This window comes from Equus caballus, chromosome 8 (assembly GCF_041296265.1).
Source record: "Equus caballus isolate H_3958 breed thoroughbred chromosome 8, TB-T2T, whole genome shotgun sequence".
Lineage (NCBI taxonomy): Eukaryota > Metazoa > Chordata > Mammalia > Perissodactyla > Equidae > Equus > Equus caballus.
The window spans coordinates 12,677,850-12,693,750 of record NC_091691.1 but is presented as its reverse complement, the minus strand read 5'-3'; the positions used below and the strand labels follow the sequence as shown (position 1 = coordinate 12,693,750).

Here is a 15,901-nt window from a genome sequence, read left to right as displayed (position 1 = left end):
ACTTTTCTGAACTCAACTTGGCCTGATTCTCACCTCCTTTGGCAACCACCTGCTCCACCAGTACCTGACCATTCTTTGGGTTGTTCTCAGCCTCCAAACCTGCTGATTTTCTTTCTTCCATCCGCTCTCTCATTTCTGTGCTTTCAGCCCGTGAGCTCAGCTCAGGCTCCTGCTGGAGACAAACAGAGAAGGGACCAAGGTCGGCTCTTGGCTGCAGTTCCCAGGGCACATTTAACACACAACTCATTCCTCCATGCACTTAGAGAAAACCGAGCAGGAAAGGATTTTGAGGATTTGAATAACAACCTTATCTTATTGATGAGCAAACTGAGGCCCAGAGAGAAGAGCAGATTTTCCCAGGATCCTTCACCACTTGACGGCGGCAGAGGCACCACAAAAGCATCGGCCACAAGATTCCATGTGCAAAAGCACCTACCACACCCTCCAGGAACCCACACCTGAATCTGAGGGGACACTGGATCAAACATCAGTATTTCCACTGTTAAAACGAAAATCTCTGAAGGACCTTGTCGGGGACAATTCTTTTATCACAGTTCTATAGTCTCCTCATGCATACTCAGTCAGTTTTCAAGCCGAGTTGGCACAATGAGACCAGCACACACAAGTATTAAGTACAATTTATCACAGCGACCATTGAAATGTACTTAGGGGGGCCAGCCCTGTGGTCGAGCGGTTAAGTTTGCGGGCTTTGCTTTGTTGGCCCAGGGTTTCACTGGTTCGGAACCTGAGTGCGGACATGGCACCGCTCATCAGGCCATGCTGAGGCAGTGTCCCACATGCCACAACTAGAAGGACCCACAACTAAAATATACAACTATGTACTGGGAAGATTTGGGGAGAAAAAGCAAGGAGGGAAAAAAAGATTGGCAACAGTTGTTAGCTCAGGCACCGATCTTTAAAAAGAAAATGTATTTATGGGATCACCTGCGAAACGTCTAGCTCCTGTGTCAGAAGATCATCTTCCTGAGAGCAGGCGCGCTCTCTGCCTTGTCCACCCCATCTCCCCAGGGCCTTCACAAGAGCCCGCCAGATAAACCTCTCAGGAGATACTTGCCAAGTGGATAAACAAGAGTTCCCAGGAATAACTAACTTTCGCTGATGTCTTCTGGTCCCAACCACATCTGCAGGCAAACCCTATCCCAGGTCTGTGTTGAAGCAATAGAAGCACGGCCTTGGGGAAGGCAGTCAGAGGGTGAAAGACCAGCTCCACCACGGACCCAGAATGCTTGTGTGGAGGATTGCATTACCCTCTTTGAGAGTATTTATCTCATGTATAATGGAGGAGAATGTAGAATGTGAAAGAGAGAAGGCAGCATTGACCACCAGAGTGGTGGTGGATGATTAAATGAGATATCATGCAGTAGACAGGGCTCCAATCCGTGGCCACCAGCTTCATAGCTAAAGACATCCACATCGGAGACAGTGTGGCGCTTGTTGAAAACGTCTGTGGTTAAGGCCCAAAAAACTGCATTTCCGAAAAAAATTCCAAGGACAATCTCATGCAAGGAAAGAGCCCCACCATTAAACAAACAATCTAGGATGGAAACCTCCAAAAGCTCTAGGGGCAGCAAGAATGACTCAGCTGGAGCACGGTAAGTCCCTTGTCCAAGGTGTCCTTTGTGTGGGAAGTGTCCCCCTTTCCAGGAAGGGTTCTCACCTGTCGTGGGACACAAAGAGGACCCTGCTTCCGCAGTCGGGGCTTCTAGAGTGCCACCGCTGTCCTTTAGGTTCTCTCTGCTCTAATCACTGGGGATCTCAACCCTCATCTGGGTCATTTCTGTCTGAAGACCTCTGTGATTTTCTTCTCCTCTTGGAGAAAGAGAGGGCGGAGGTCAGTTCTGGGGCTCCACAGTTCTAGGCTTTCTCCTGAGCCGCCCAGGGGAGCGGAAAGAGATCACGACGGAGAGAAATCAGGTCAATAAAGAGGATCCCAGAGGAGCATGAGATCGCAAGGGCAGGCCCTCATGGGAGACAGTCAGAACCCCGACAGGGTCAATATCAGACCTATTCAGAGGGAGAGGACACACTGATCGATTCTGTGGGCAGAGGATCCAGTCCTGTCCTTCCAGACTTCTGATCTACAGAACTGAGAGATAACAAATGTGTGTTGTTTTATACCACTGTTTTTGTAATCTGTTAACAGGCAGCATTAGAAAACTAATTCAGATGCTTGTCTCTATTCTGCTGATTTTTTAATTTTCAAAACATGTATGCTAATGCCCATAAACTAAAAAAGACCAAAGAACCACAGTAAAAACCTTGTGCTGTGTAAATCTTGTGTTCCCCTTCCTATGACTGTTCCCAAACCCTTGTATCAGGAAGGACACTATGAAGGGCATTTCAGGCGCTGGAGGAGTGTCTCTTTAATGGGACCAACCAAATCTCTAAAAGAGTGAAGAGGCCACGATACTTAACTCCCCATAACATTCTCTACGAATCCATCATCTACCTCTGTTTTCTAAGTCAAATTATGTTTTAGCTCCTTGTTCTTCTGAGCTCACCAGACAAGGTTTTATAGCAAGTACCAGTTCCCGGCACAGGCGAACCAATTCAAGGAGAGCAATAGAACAGCCGCTCTATTAAGTTCCCCAAACACATTGTTTACATTGAATGCAATCTCTCCTCCTATTCGGACTAGAAATAAAGAACAGTTCTATTTTTGGAACTCCATTTCTAACGAAAATTTCAACTTACAGGTCTCTATTTTCCAGGTGTTGTTCTGCTCGATTCCAGTCATGGACACCTCACTCCTTAGGGTTAGCGAGTTCCCAATGCCCTGCAGCCTGGACTCTCTCAGTGGAACTCAGGGGAACGCAACCTCAAACCTCATCTATGAACCAGGCCCTCACCCTCAAAATCCAGGACAGTGTGCAAACCCAACAGGCAACAGCATCCACCCAGGAGGAGGGATATGTTTGCACGTCTCTTGGCCCAGATTATCTGAGAGAACAGAGCAGTCATTAACATAGAAGAGAACAGAGAAAAATCATATGGATTTCAGCTTTGCCAGGATGTCAGTGAAGTCAGACGAATGAGCATAAACTCATTGGAGGAACTCTCTCAAGAAGGGTTTAATCGTTGACAAAAATAGATGGTAGGGACAGATGCTACCCAGTGTTGGCAAGAGGGTGGAGAAAAGAATATTCTCTTAAATGAGTGGGAATATGAAGTGGTAAAGCTTCTTTGCAAGGCAGTAGGGCAGGATTTAGCAAAACTATAGATGTGCAAATATATTTCTAAACCCAGCACTTCCCTTTACAGAGACAGATGCTACCCAGTGTTGGCAAGAGGGTGGAGAAAAGAATATTCTCTTAAATGAGTGGGAATATGAAGTGGTAAAGCTTCTTTGCAAGGCAGTAGGGCAGGATTTAGCAAAACTATAGATGTGCAAATATATTTCTAAACCCAGCACTTCCCTTTACAGAGACAGATGCTAGAGTAATACTTACACAAGCAATGATAGATATAGATATAGACATAGACACAGATATACAGATGTCCCATGCAGCATTGTTTGTAAAACACTGGAACGAAGTCCATGGCCATCAATTGGAGAACACTTATTTATAGTGGTCCATCCATACCCTGAAAGGGTCTGAAGCTGTTTGAAAAAACAAGGCAGCTAATAACAATGCAGATGGGGATGGACTGGGAAGAGCTAAGATGTACTGAGTATTTACTCTGTGCCAGGCACTGGGCTCAATGCTTTCCCTGCACATCTCATTTAAACCTGGGACAACGCAGCGGGGAAGAACTCCTATTTCACCCATTTTTAAGTGAGAAATTGAGCCACAGAAAATTCAAGAAACTTAGCCAACATCACACTGTTACCCAGTCAGGTTTGCACCTAAAGCTTGTGAGACCAGGGTGCTCTCTTTCCTGGTTCTTTATTTGAGGGATTTCCAGAGAGAAAGAAAAATACCAGCCTCTGATGCCCTGAACTGATCTGACACTCACAGCCTGACCGTTTTGTTCTCATGCTGGAAATAAACCACCTCACATCCAGAATATCAACCTCAGACAAGATTACTCTCAGACTTGCATAAAATGAGACAAATCAAGGCTACCTCATAATTTTGTCCAGGCACAGGCAAAGACAAGGTCACTATGCAACCTACAAAATCCCAAGCATCCTCCTCTTTTTCTAAGGAAATGGCTGTTACTTCGTTAGTCCAGTCATAGAATTGCCCCTGCTGACAACAGTATTCAGTATGGAACAAACCCTGCCTCCTTCCATCCTTCCCCACATCACCCAGCCAAAGCCCAAATCCTCTAATACGTTCCTTCTAACGCCCTCTTTCTTAGATCGTGGGGTGTGTTCTTTCTGGCTGCAAGGAATGAAAGACCGAACTTGCTGACGAAGAAGTGTGTTCCTGGCGATTTGGCTTAAGGGAATTGACACCAGCTTTCCAGGAGGAGCAGCTGTAAACACCCAGCCTCAGGAAGGAAGCTTATGTTCTCTGTGAGATATCTAGGCTCTGAAACTCCACAACTTATTTTCACCCTCAAAGAAAAAACAGATTCTTTCCACCGAATCCTTTTAGTAACCAACGTGAACCTTAGGAATTTAGGCAGGATTTTTCCACGTCTGCTTTAAAGTCGAGAGATTGAGGACAAGGTGAAGAGAGAATCTAGTTAAGAGAGAACGTGCAGGACAAATATAGCTTAAAAGGACCTGGGATCAGTGAAAACCCGGTGTCCCTCGCGGGGCCTGACCACCCTCCCTTCATCTGACAGATGAACCAGCCCACCTATTACCCAACGAAAGGCGGGCGCCGGTCCTCTCTGCCAGGTCTCTCTAGCCCCAGGCTGCCGCAGCCTGGGCTCTTCTCCCTTGTCTAACCGCGCCAGCGCCAGAAGACCTGGGGTCCAAGAATTGTGTGCAGATATCTACACTACCATCGTGTGATATCCTAAGAATCAGAAATTTCTGTTGGTGACAAAGTGACAGGACTGTCATATGCCCACATTCAGACGGAAAAGCTACATTTCTTGAAGAAATTAGTCAAGTAAAGACGTCATTCTCCCACCCACCTTAGATGTACGACGTTTTGCAGTGCATGTCGCTGGATCGCGTGGCAAGGGCTGTTCTAGGCGGTTTTGGTGACCGGCGGCCTCCATCAAAGGCATGGAGCACTTGGCCGGCTCTGTGGGGTCTCCTCCCGCACAGGGGCAGGGCCCCTCCCCCTTCCTTTTCCTAGGAAACTGCGGGACACTGTTCCCAACTCCCCTCCCCTGGTGAGTGTGAGAGCGTCATGACTGCTCGTTTCTTCCCCGGAAATCCTGTTCCTCATAGCTGTCCTTACCAGACACACCTTCTGAGTTCATCTTTCTTCTCCTTTTATTCCCTCAAAATCTTGCTCCCATTTCTAAATCACATCCTTGGCCTGAGCCTCAAAATCTTTTGCTGTTGCTCTTGTTCCTTCTATGGTAGTTTTAGTCCTCAAGCGCTCTTGTTCTAAGGTGGTCTCCGGATGAAGCGCCATCCCCAGGCATGAGGCCTAGCACCCCGCGGCCTAAACCGGGAGGGTGATGACGTCACTTCCTGCTCAGTTTGCTGTCCTGCCATTGGCCGGCAGGGTGGAGTGGGAGGGGAAAAGTGCGGGCAGGAGGCGGTGCGTGGGTCAGAAGGAAGTAGCAGTGAATGACTCCAGGCCAGGGGGCGGGTCTTATGCAGATGAGACAGGTCCAGGGGCTGCTGTTCAGACTCCCGTTGGTCACAGACTCTATGACTTCCTGAGCCACAGGGATGGAGTCCAGGATGGTTGCCTGAATTTGAGAGCAACTTCTTTGCAGAGGACCCCAGGGACTGGGGGAGGGGGTCCTAGAGACTGGGAGTGGACTGTGTAAGGCTATAAGGCTATGCCAGGGCAGCAGGGAACGATGTTTCATGCGCTGTGCCACAGATAGCCCCCAAATGGAGGTGCTTCCTCAGGGTAAGGTTGCTGAATCGTACTTCATCGTTTGTCATCCCCATCATTCTTCCAACTTTGAAGGTCTGACTGTGTCATATGTGACCCCGAGTCCTGGTGCATGGGCTGTGTCCTGTTTGGGATTTCCTGAGAGCTGTCTTAATCCCGAGCCGTTCTCCTAATCTTTCTTTCCTTCCAAATTGGCCACTCTAGCTCTTCTGCTGATCTAGTGCTGTGGGCACTGAGTTCTCTCCTGCTCCCTTCATGAGGCCTGCCACAGACTCAGGGGAGGAACAACACTGGCCAGGTCCAGGGTCTTTACTGTCCGTTGCTTGGCTCCCGTTGCTGCTGGCGAATGCCTTTTGTTTTGTCGTTGCTCTGTGAGTGAGTGTGTGTGTGTTTTGCCACGTGTTTACATTGGGTGTGAGCTTTTGGGGACACATGAGAAAGCTGATGCTGGGAACCTCAGGCCACCTTCTGTGGGTTCTGCTGCTTCTCTGGCTGTCTGTTCTCTCCAGGTTGTTGACCTCTGTTGGAGGCCACTGTCCCCACACCTCTGCCTTTGGGCATTTCCTGTCTACAGGCCTCTGACATCCTTGGAATGCTCTGGCCACCCAGCCCTTGAGGAGCTCTTGCCTATGAACCCACAAAATGCCTGGGGTAACTGGGAATCCTCTTCTCTGCCATGGTTATCAAACACACTTCCTTCTTAGAAGGTCCCAAGAATTAGGACAATTCTGAGTCCCCCCCCCCCCATCCCCCAATAAAGCTTGGCATCTCAGTCCATGGCTCTAGAATGCAATGGATTCCAAGCTCCTCAGAGATACCCGCTGTTGGTCCAGGGACAATAGATCAGAGCTATGGTTGCCAGCACCATGTTTGTCACACAGGGTCTCCTCCAGTCCTGCTGCCACCACTTGTCTGGTTGGGACCAGGGCCCACCTCCTGGGCTTCCCCTGTGGGTCACGTGGATGGAATAGTGTCCCACACCTCCTAGTGCTGTGCAGATGGAGATACCCCAACTCACTTAGCACAGTTTGTGCTTCCTGGTATGATCTGCATTGACAGAATGATATATTTTCTTCAACTGGATAACGCAATATGCAGAAGGCTGCAGAAAACATAAACGTACACCTTAATGAATGGCTGTAAATTAAAATAACGCCCACCTAGATCAATACCTACAATTTATGAGACTTCCAGAAGCTTCACACGTGCCCCTTCCTAATGACATTTTATTCCCTGCCCTTAGCAGTAACCACAGTCTTATGTTCATGGTGTTCCATTCCTCGTTTACTTCATAGTTTCATTTGTTATGCACTCCGCACAGGTCTGAGTTTAACCTGTAATCATACAGTATATATTCTCTTCTACACTAAAAATTATGGATTCAGGACTCATGAGTGATTCCTCCGTTGCCAGGGCTAACGAACTATAATACCCCGATTTAGTTCTCCATTCTATTGACGATGGACATTTGGGTTGTTTCCAGTTTGTGGCTCTTTCACACAATGAGGCTATGGTTCTTATTGTGCAGGTGTCCTGAACTCAGTGGATCACACAAGGAGTGGAATTCTGGGGTCCTGTATTACGCCTGTCCAAGACTTTCTGAGGTTAAAAAACAAATTATAACGCAAAGCTGCAGATTGTAAAATTCATATGAACAGAACAAACTGAATCCATGTGATCACTGGACATATACATGCAAGCTTAGATGTTCGAGTACTAATCAGTGTGTTTTCTATGTTCATCCTCCCCGCTCCATTCAAGTTTGACATCTCCACGTATCCAACTAGAATGACCTGGGAGGGCTAGAACCTATTCAGCAGGGGGACCCCATGGCTCCATGAGGAGACCTGGCCTGCACATACTTTTCTCTTGGGAGCTTTTTATACTTTGGACTCTCCAGACCCTCTCACAAGACCAGGGTTTGGCAAGTGAAGGCCTGGGGTGGGGGTGGGGCGGAGAGTTGGGAGGCTACAGTCCTGTTGTGGGTGAAGGATCTGGGCCCAGGCTTGGGGATAGCCAGTGGAAAAAGAAAGGATCTCCAGAACCAGGGCATTGGAGGAGGAATGAGAGGCTGTTCCTGTGGAAAGAAAGGAGGCTGGAGGATGAGAGACCAGAATTTGTGTTTGCAGACTCGGATAAAGGGGAATTCCAGAGAGAGGGGCTGCCATTCTGGGGCCAGGGACTAGAGCCACCTTGGTATTCAGCTCCCCGTCCTCCACCTCTTCCTCCTTCTCCTCCTCATCTGCCCCTCCTCCCATATCCTGCCTCTCCATTCCCCTCCCCTTCCTCCTCCATCTCATGATGGCACACAGCGCGCCATAGGGAGCCACACAGTAGGCATAGGAAGATGTTTTAAGTTATTTTAAAATCAGAAGAAAAAGAATTCTCTTCTGGTCAAAGAAAATACTTTAACACATAATAATAATAATTCATTTCCATTATGCCAACACAGTGGTAAAAAATACTTTTTAATATTTTATGGGTGAGAGCGCCCAGGAAGGCAAAAGTACATAGGCCCCACGAAAGTCATCATGTGAACTGTGTGCTTTGTGTGCATTTGCAGGGTATTGTACCTGAAAGCAAAGACCTATACAGCCAACCAAACAAGGGCGAAGGGCTCAGCAGTTGTAGTGCAAGGCCTCTGTCCCTGGTGCTCTTTGGCAGAATCTCCCCCCCTCCAGGGAAGGGGTCCTACTTGGAGGGCCCAGAAGAGATTCCTCCATCTGAGCCTTTAGTTCTTTCAGTCCCGCTTTGGCGTCTCCTCTCCTCTTGGTGCTGGATGTTCTCAGCGCTCAGGGGGAGAATATTTTCTTGAAGACCACGGTTACTGCCTCTACTATGGGGAGACACGAGGAAGAGATGCATTAGGCACTTATCAATGACCCAGTTTTCTCCACATCCATGGGGTTGATCTGGAGTGAGAGAATGATTTAAAGAGATCAGATCACTCAAGAGGTTCCATCCAAACCTGGCAGCACAGAGGCAGCTCCTAAGTGAAGAGTCAGCCCTGCTGTGTGGCATGTGGATAACTGCTTCCTTGGCCACATGGGCCCTGGAGACGACTGTGGCGGGAGACAAGGAGAGAGACAGCCATGAGGAAGCAGTGGGGGGGGGGGGGTCACCAAGTGTATGAGAAGAAAAACAAACAAACAATGAGTCAGTCTATTGAAAAGAAAGATGTGTTTTAATTATGCAGGACGGCAGGAGGCTGTGATTCCTATCTTCTGGGTGGAATAAAGTCCCCTGAGATAACACCTCGTAAGTCAGGAAGCTTCATGACACCCCATATCACCTTAGAGATGGTACAATTAGCTGAAGGGCCTGATCCAAGACCACAAAGTTCATCAGAAAGAGAGCACCCGGCAGAGGGCCAGACCTCCAAAGAGGAGAGAATCGGGTTGCCTTGTGACAGCCGGGCCTGGGTCACCAACCTGGAAGTCTCCTGACCAGCAGGGCGCTGGAGGCACCTGGGGTTCCTGGGAGGGGATGGGGTTGGGGGAGAGGGCAGGTGGATGTGGGGGGCTGAGCCCTTCAGCCAGGAGAAGGGGAGCTGAGCCACAGTGCTCTGCGGTCTGAGAAAACCGTGAGGAGGAGATGAGAGCCCCAGGGCACGCTGGCTGGTCTCTGGGGACTTGGGCACCAGCCCCCTTCTGGCGTCCTCTCTGGGATCTGTGGATCCCTGAGCTCTGGAAAGGCGCCCATCCTCCCGAGCTGGGGGCCCGCAGAGTTAGCCCAGGCTGCTCTTGGCACGGGTCGGGGTGCAGGGTCAGAGCCGAGTGCAGGAGTGGGGTGCCGAATGCTGGGCCGACCCCCGCAGACCTCGCGGTGAGCGACGCCACCCCTGCCTCCCTCTCCCAGGAGCGGACCATGAAGAGTCTGGGGGCAGAAGGGAGGGGAGACGAGGAGGGAACGGCCGGGGGCTGCAGGGCACGCTGGGGTCGGCACCGACCGCTGGAGGGAGGGCGAGTGGCTGCTTCTGGGGGGACAACAAGCGGCCGTGGAAAGCGGTGCCCGAGGCGGCGGGGCTTCGGTGGGTCGCACTCACCGACGACGCGCAGCACGTTCCGGGAGCGCCAGGTGCGCGGGACAGAGCGCCGGCCCCGCTGCGGAGCCCGCCCCGCCCCGCCCCGAGGACGCGTGCGCGCAGGCCCCGCCCCTCCGCCCGGCCCCACCCCTCGCTCCCCCTCCTCTGTGGTTCCTGCCGAGCCGGCTGCGGCGGCGAGAACCGGAGACCCCGAGCTTCGGCGTCAGGTGAGTCCGCGGCGGGCCCGGGGCCGGGGTGGGCGAGCTGCCGGGGACGGGCCGGGGGCGGCGGACGCGAGGGGCGATGCGGGGTCCGAGGGTGCGGGCGTCTCCATCGGGGACCCCCATTCGCCACCCACGGCGTCCCCACCGGGGTCCCCGCCGCCCTCGGCCTTGCTGGGGCCGGCAGGCCTCGGACCGTTAGCTGGCGTGGAGTCGCCACGCTTAGACCCCAGAGTTCCAGGCAAGCGGCTTCGGGGGTGGGGTCGTTTCTGCCCTGAGAGGCTCGCGGGGCCCGTGATGAGGGGTGGTCTGGGGCCGGCTCTGCAGCAGGGGGCGCCAGGATCCTAGAGGATGCTGCCACCCTGAATCAATCGAGGAGGCTCTAAAGTTCTCCAGAACCAACTAGAACCCCTGCGATATTTTCAGGGATGCGAATGCCACAGGTCTGGGTTGGGTAAGATGCAGCCTCAGGATGGGAGACCCCACCTCTAGCGCTGCAGACCCCCTTAGTGGGTGGAGCCCCCATGCCGCGCGCTTGGAAAGGCTTCCCGCCCTCAGGGTCTCCAGTCCCCCACCCGTGCCCCGCCAGCCAGACGAGGGTGCCCCCTGCACCCAGCTTCTCTGTGCACTGCTCCCGTTAAATTCCCTGGGGAGGAAAAAAAAAAGCAAACAAATTCTCCGGGGAGGAAAGACCTGAAGTCTAATTAGCGTTTAGGCTTCTCATGGAGAAATCGTTTATCCTATGCTTCCAGGCCAGCGTGGATGGAGGGAGAGAAGGCGCCGAGGGTTTGGGCAGGTGGGATTCAGGGAGAGCACTGAGCCGTGGGGGGGACATCCACCTTTGGTTGCGGCCCCCCCTGCACAGGTTGTTGGCTTCCCCTCTCAGACCAGCAAGGTGGGGGGGGGGGGGGTCGGATTTAACCATCTGACTCAGACCCCCTGGAGGGGAGACAGGCTGTGCCTCTCCTGATGCTCCTGGACCCCCGCACTATTGCTGGGTTCCCGAGGCCTGGACCCTGACTGTTGGTCTGTGTCACCCGCTCTCCCACCCCAGGCGTGCCCTCTACTGTGCGGGTGCTGGCTCGGCCCTGGCCCTCAGGCTCCTGCGCGCATGGCCCTGCCGGCCCTCTGCTGCCCCCTATGGCCCTGCGGGGAAAGCTGCCCGTCCGGGCCTGGCTGACCCCCTCTCTGTGCAGTGGCTCAAGTGGACTCAACGGCCAGGTTCTTGGTGGGGCTCAAGGTCATTCCCCAGGCACTGGCCTGTGCTGAGGTGACTGACTCCAGCCCCAGGTGAGATGTCTGCCCTGCCGCAGGCCACATGCCCTGCCCATGGCCTGACCCCACTCCGGTTGTCAGCGCCCACCTAGAAGCAGAGTAGAAATACACAGTATCCCCTCCAGACAGCAGGGCAGCCAGGGCTCCATGGGGCCCAAGAAGTCTTGGTTTACAATCCAGACCTGTGACTGCCTTTGGGCAGACTCACGCGCCGTAACTGCTCTTATCACACTTGTCACACACAGACACAGGCTTAGTTCTGGATTGTGTGGTGGCACAGCAGGATGACTCACGGTAGCTTTAAGAACACTTTCTCAGACTCACACACTCACACAGAGGCACACAGGCCTTTGTGCTCCCGCAGGTGGCACCCGAGGCCCCAGTTGGGTGCGGGTGGAAAAGAGGTCCCTCGATCACTGGAGGTCACACCCATGGATGATGGAGGGTGAGCGTGTACCCTGCCTGTGTGCGCTGGTGTGCCCGAAGTACACGATGGACACACAGATCCTGTGCTCAGACGTCTACACCAGGGACACCGTGGGTGTGCCGTGTGTCTCCTGGGTGCTCATCGCTCTCTCTCCCCAGCAGTCTGGCCTCCACTCTGCCTTCAGGGGTGCTTCATATAGTTCTTCCTGGCACCTCCCGGGATGTGACTCTGGGCCCCGTGGCCATCATGTCCCTCCTGGTCTCCTTCTACACCTTCCGTGACCCCCCCTGTGCTGTGCTGCTGGCCTTCCTGTGGGGCTGCATGCAGTTGGCCATGGGGCTCCTGGGCTTGGGTGAGACTCTTTTCCTGCTGAGGTGGGGGCTGCGTTTCTGCTCTTCCTGGGGCCCCGAGGCACCTGCCTCCTGCGGCTGCCCCTGCCCTCAGCACTTCCTTCTTTATATTCCGAGGGCTGTCCCTGTGTGTGTGGGGGGGGGTGGGGGATGGTGCCCTCAGCCCTAAGCCCTACTCCGTTCTGCTTAAAGGCCAGGAAGATGGGCACTGGCTCATGGCCAGTCTTCTCAGCGAAAAGAGGAAGATTGGCAGCAGATGTTAGCTCAGGGCTAAAAAACAAAAAAAAAACAAAACCAGAGAAGACAAAAATAATTTGAAAAGTGCAAGACAAAAAAAAGATCAAAAGCAATTTGTAGAAATCGTTACAAATATGGTAGATATTAATCCAACTATATCAATAATCAGTTTAAATAGGAGTGGTCTAAATACAGCCAGTAAGAGACGGATTTCATCAGCCTACATTAAAAAAATAAGAACAAACTACATGCTGTCAACGAGAAGCTCACTTTAATTATAAAGCTACAGCTCGGTTAGAAGTAGACGGAACAAGAAGTCAGGCTAACTGGCCCTGAGCTAACATCCATGCCCATCTTCCTGTACTTTATGTGTGGGACACCTACCACACAGCATGGCTTTTGCCAAGCGGTGCCATGTCCGCACCTGGGATCCGAACCGGCGAAACCCAGGCCGCCGAGAAGCGGAACGTGTGAACTTAACCGCTGTGCCACCGGGTTGGTCCCCTAAAACTAGTTCTTAAAAAAAGATTTTAAAAATGGAGAAACCTGTAGCCAGGATAATCAGAAAAAGAGAGAGAAACACAAATTACTAGTATCAGAAATGAGAGAGGAACTATATAAATACTGATGCCGTGAACACTAAACGGATAATAAAGAAATACTTGATATTTGGTATCTTCCCTGATGAGTTCTGTTGGATCTCTAGCAAATCTTGAAATGAACTGATGTGAATCTTTCCCTGACCCTTTCACAGTTGGCTTTTAACTTATATAACCAAGATATGGATGAGAATATGATTTAATGTCTAAATCATTTCCAACTTGTAAAACTCTATTGTGCGTAAATTAGCCATCATCAAAATGCAGAACTTTTGGGATTCAAAAGACACCATTAAGAATGTGAAAAGAGGGGCTGGCCCCGTGGCCGAGTGGTTAAGCTCGCACGCTCCGCTTCAGCGGCCCAGAGTTTCGCCTGTTTGAATCCTGGGCGCAGACACAGCACCGCTCATCAAGCCATGCTGAGGCGGCGCCCCACATGCCACAACTACAAGGACCCACAACTAAAAATACACAACTATGCACTGGGGGGCTTCGGGGAGAAAAAGGAAAAATAAAATCTTTAAAAAAAAATGTGAAAAGACAATCCACAGTATAGATAAAAACTTGCAACTCGTATATCTGATAAGAAACATGTCTAGAATCTATAAAGGACTGTGGCAACTCAGTTATAAAAAGCCAAATAGTCCAATTTAAAAATGACCAATGAGCTGAACAGACATTTCTCCAAAGAAGATATACAAATGACCATTAAGCATGAAAAGATGCCCAGCATCATTAGCCACCAGAGAAATACCACTCAAAACCACAGTGAGATATCATTTCACACCCATAGCATGGCTAGAAGCAAAAAGACAGATGGTAAGTGTTGGTGAGGATATGAAGAAACTGGAACCCCCACACACTGCTGGCAGGAGTGTAAAATGGTGCAGGCACTTTGGAAAAAATGCTTCCGGGTATTCAAATAGTGAAACAGAGAGTCACCATAGGACCCAAAATTCCACTCCCAGGTACACACCAAAAGAAATGAAAGCAGATGGCCACACAATGTGACTTGTATTGTGCGTGAGCCATATCTCACTAAAGCTGTTACGACGATTAAAAGACTGCGCTGTGCATCGTCAACATAGACAGTAACCCCCAGAAGGGAGCATGGAATCTTGTTCACTCACTTGAAAGGACCCGAACTAGGGCAACGAAACCCAGAGGAATTCTATTAGTTAACGTTCAAGGTACCAGGAAATCCTGAAATATTCACGAGGATTTCCATGTTTTAATTTTTTTTAAGGCATCTAAGGTTTAAAAACACATATTCACAAGTGTCAGGAAAGAATCATCAGCCCGAGGGGGAGGGGAACACGGGGAAGTCATCAAATGGAAAGAAGTGAAAGAGTTTGGGTCACACGGATCTGCACCTGAATGTGAAAGTGGACCCCCACTTATTACTGCCCCACCCCCAGAGATGGCCTCAGAAGTCAAACAGCCCAATAACAACATCTCTCTCAAAAGCATCAGTTTGTGAAAAACTAAAATATTAAGAAATAAATATTTTGGAGTCATGAAGAACTGAGGCTTCCAGATTCCCACTTTTAAAACTAAAAACTCCTGAAGAGTCCATATCATAGGCATTGGAGGGACTCTCCTCCTCGTGGTTGGAGTGGATTCCAGAAGTGACAGATGCCTTCAGGATACAACTGAAAAGAATCCAAGAGTGTTCTTAAAAAGCTCTTTGTTGACCCTGAATCTAATCCCAAACTCTGTACAAGATAACAGACATAAATGTGGGTCAGCACGACCAGCGGGCAGAGTGACGAAGGATCATGAGAATTCAGTACTTTGCTGTGATGTTGCACGGCGTGTCTATTAAAATCCAACAGGCTTTAAAGTACCTTCCACGAGCGATCAAACACAAATACAGAGACATTCCGATTTGTCACAAAGCTGTGCCCCTGTTCTTGATGCCAATCTTTGTCCCCTTCAGTTCACACAACCATCACCGACCACAATACACTGCCCTGGGCTCACGCCGCCCACCAGGGCCAAGGGGCCTGAGGTGCTGGTGCCACAGAAGTCTCGGCTGCTTAGCCTGGAGACACCTCCAACCTCCGCCTCCCCTTCTGTCCTGGCAGGTCAGGAGGACCCCCACCCACCCCAGCCTAGGGGCTCTCAGATGGCTGTCCTGACCTAGTCAAGGTTCAATGACTTTGGGGGTGTAGGGTCACCAAGTACGAATGCATAAAGAAGCTGCCTCTACCCGCATTATGATTCTATCAAGGAACAGTCTTGACCCTAAAAAGGAAGGATGTTGTTCCAGAATAGAGGACAGACCATCCCGTGAAACCGCATTTGCCAAGCTTCCCCTGACGTGTGTGTGCACATAATATAGAAATCGCACTCACCCCACCTTTCTAAGGGGTTTCCTCCTCTCTAAATGGAGACGATGGTAAAGCTGCCTCCCGGGGGTGTGGTGAGAAATAAGCACAGGGAGAGTGTGGCCCCAGTCCCAGCACAGAGAGAGAGGGAAGACGTGTCAGAACTTGATTCTCACACACACGTCTCCTCCTGTCCTTGATCTGCCCCCTGCCCGCCATCAAGGAAGACCGTCACGGGCCAGCCTGGAGCAGAGCTTGGCCGTGGGAACCAGGCCTTGGAGAGGCCCGGTGGGGACAGCAAGTCATGACGCAGGGGGTGGCCCTGAGTCTGCCACCAGAGCCCCACAACTTCTTTAGTAGAAAGCAGCTTGCGTCCATTCTGCACACCCACCCGACCTACTTTATACCAACAACAGCGCTGGGTGGCCATGGTCGGGGCCACAACAGCTCCTGCTCTCCAGGAACTTCAAACCCAGGGAAAGGACAATCGGTGACA

At 51.0% G+C, this 15,901-nt stretch overlaps 2 long non-coding RNA genes across 2 annotated transcripts; one reads left to right on the top strand and one right to left on the bottom strand.

The window, feature by feature from the left end:
* The first annotated feature begins 642 nt into the window (after window positions 1-642).
* Window positions 643-5,054, top strand: LOC138915177 (uncharacterized). The gene is made up of 2 exons (XR_011420762.1): window positions 643-1,613; window positions 4,327-5,054. It is a non-coding gene; the product is annotated as an uncharacterized lncRNA (long non-coding RNA).
* A 3,588-nt stretch (window positions 5,055-8,642) lies between these two features.
* Window positions 8,643-10,068, bottom strand: LOC138915179 (uncharacterized). The gene is made up of 3 exons (XR_011420764.1): window positions 9,988-10,068; window positions 8,911-9,004; window positions 8,643-8,778 (listed from the first exon to the last, which is right to left on the bottom strand). It is a non-coding gene; the product is annotated as an uncharacterized lncRNA (long non-coding RNA).
* Between the last annotated feature and the right edge of the window lie 5,833 nt (window positions 10,069-15,901).